This window comes from Portunus trituberculatus, chromosome 12 (genome assembly GCF_017591435.1).
Source record: "Portunus trituberculatus isolate SZX2019 chromosome 12, ASM1759143v1, whole genome shotgun sequence".
In the NCBI taxonomy this organism is placed as follows: domain Eukaryota; kingdom Metazoa; phylum Arthropoda; class Malacostraca; order Decapoda; family Portunidae; genus Portunus; species Portunus trituberculatus.
The window spans coordinates 6140539-6143038 of record NC_059266.1 but is presented as its reverse complement, the minus strand read 5'-3'; the positions used below and the strand labels follow the sequence as shown (position 1 = coordinate 6143038).

The following is a 2500-nucleotide window of genomic DNA, read 5'->3' as shown; positions in this document are numbered from 1 at the left end:
AGCCATGAACCTGAGAATGTGTTTTTGGTGAGTTTTGTCTTGGTTTTCCCTTGTTTTCCTCTTGTTTTCCTCTTGTTTTTATCCTTTTCCTCTTTTTCTTCATTTTTCTCTTTTGTAGTTTAGCCTCGAAAGGACCAAGAGGTATGTTGCTGTTTGGCTTTCCTTTGTATTCCTTTCATTTCTCCTCCTCCTCCTCCTCCTCCTCCTCCTCCTCCTCCTCCTCCTCCTCCTCCTGCCCACAGAGGAAAAAGGGGGAGGAGGAGAAGGAGAGGAAGAGGAGGAGGAGGAGGAGGAGGACAGTACCAAGAAACAGTGAAGAAAGATGAAAAAATTTATACTTTTTAAGAGAGAGAGAGAGAGACAGAGAGACAGAGAGACAAACAAGGGAGATAAGGAAGAAGGGTGATAAAAAGGGGAGATGAGATAAGGGAGACTAACAAATCGACACCTGAAGGAGATAAAAAAAATGGAGGATGGTGGTGGAAGATGAAGGAGATAAGGAGATGGACGTCAAAAGGAGATTGAATAGGGAGATTGAAAGATAGATACTGAAGGGAGATGTAGAGGGAGATTAGTTGATATAGATAAATGGAGATAAGCTAAAAGGAGACTAGTGGAGATAGACAAAAAAAAGGGAGAGTGACAGATTGGCACCAAAAGGGAGACTAAAAAGGGAGATAAGTGGAGGTGAATAAAAAGAGGAGATAAGAAGGGAGATGAAAAGGGAGACTAGTGGAGATATGCAAAAAAAAAAAGGGAGAGTGACAGATTGACACCAAAAGAGAGACTAAATAAAAATGGAGATAAGTGGAGGTTAAAAAAAGGAGATAAGAAAGGAGATTAATGTAAAAAAAAAGAATTTGAGATGAAAACAGGGCAATTTTTTCAAAGAGATTAGGATGAAGGGAGTGTGAAAGGGTGAAAGGAAGGGAGGAGAGAAAAAAAGGGAGAGAGTAAGAGGTTGTGAAGGAAAGGTCATGATTCAAAGGGAGAAGGAGAAAAAGTAGGAGAAAATGGAGGAAAAAAGGAGGAAAAGGAAGAAAAGAAAGGAAGAATGAAAAAAAAAAATGAAAGAAGGAGGAAGGAAGAAGAGAAAGGAGATGAAGAAGAAAATGGAGGAAAAAGAAGAAGAGAAAGGAAGAACGAAAGAAAAGATAGAATATAAAGTAGGAATGAAATGCAAAAAAAAAAAAGAAGAAAGAAGAAGAGAAAAGGAGATGAGGAAGAAGAAAATAGAAGAAAATGGAGGAAAAACTGGACAAAAGGAGGAAAAAAGAAGAATGAAAGAAAAAAATGGACCAGAAAGTAGGAATGAAATAAAAGAAAGAAGAAAGAAGAGAAAAGGAGATGAGGAAGAAGAAAATAGAAGAAAATGGAGGAAAAACTGGACAAAAGGAGGAAAAAGAAGAAAAGAAAGGAAGAATGAAAGAAAAAGATAGACCAGAAAGTAGGAATGAAATAAAAAAAGAAGGAAGGAAGAAGAGAAGAGGAGATGAAGAAGAAAAAGTAAAAAGGAGAAAATAAAAAAAAAAAAATGAAAAATAGGGAATAATGTAGGAAATCTGGATAAAAGGAGGAGATGGAAGAAAAGAAGAGAGAGAAAAAGAGAAGGAAGAAGAGGAAAGAAAGGAGATTAGCAAAGGGAGGAACTACAGAAATGGAGAGAAAGAAGAAAGAGGAAGAGAGAAGAAGAGGAGGAAAAGAAGGACATAAACAAAGGAAGTACAAGAAGGGAGAGGGAGGGAGAGGGGGAGGGAGAGGGAGAGGGAGAGGGAGAGGGAGGGAGAGGAAAGGAGGGGGAGAAAACAAAAAAAATGTCTTTCCAAACAAACAAACAAATAAATATGACCACGCCTCTCCTCAATCAATGTCTCTCTCTCTCTCTCTCTCTCTCTCTCTCTCTCTCTCTCTCTCTCTCTCTCTCTCTCTCTCTCTCTCTCTCTCTCTCTCTCTCTCTCTCTTCTATTTTATTCCTTTTCCTCCTCTTCTTTCTCTTCACATTCTTTATCTTCCTCCTCCTCCTCCTTTTCTCTTCTTCTTATCTTCCTTCACTTCCTCCTGTCACTCTTTTATCTTGTCCCTCTTCCTCTTATCTCTTCTAGTTCCTTTTTATCTTCCTCCTCCTCCTCCTCCTCCTCCTCCTCCTCCTCCTCCTCCTCCTCCTCCTCCTCCTCCTCCTCCTCCTCCTCCTTTTAAATTCCTTTTCTTAATTCTTTCCTTCTTTCCTTCATATTTTTCCTATCTGATCTCAACGTCTCTCTCTCTCTCTCTCTCTCTCTCTCTCTCTCTCTCTCTCTCTCTCTCTCTCTCTCTCTCTCTCTCTCTCTCTCTCTCTCTCTCTCTCTCTCTCTCTCTCTTCTGTTTGTCTTTCTTTGTTTCTGTTCGTTCGTTTGTTTGTTTTCTTCTTTTCTTCTCTCTTTTCTCTTTTCTCTTTTCGTTTTTCGTTCTTTGTTTCTTTCTTCTCTTTTGTTTTGGCTTCATTTTCGTTTGTTTTGTTCCT

General features: G+C 39.2%; 1 protein-coding gene across 2 annotated transcripts in view; it reads left to right on the top strand.

Moving 5' to 3' along the window:
* Positions 1-2500, top strand: part of LOC123502690 (kinase D-interacting substrate of 220 kDa-like) — a 186705-nt gene that overhangs the window by 19587 nt on the left and 164618 nt on the right. The gene's annotated exons all lie outside the window — the stretch shown is intronic.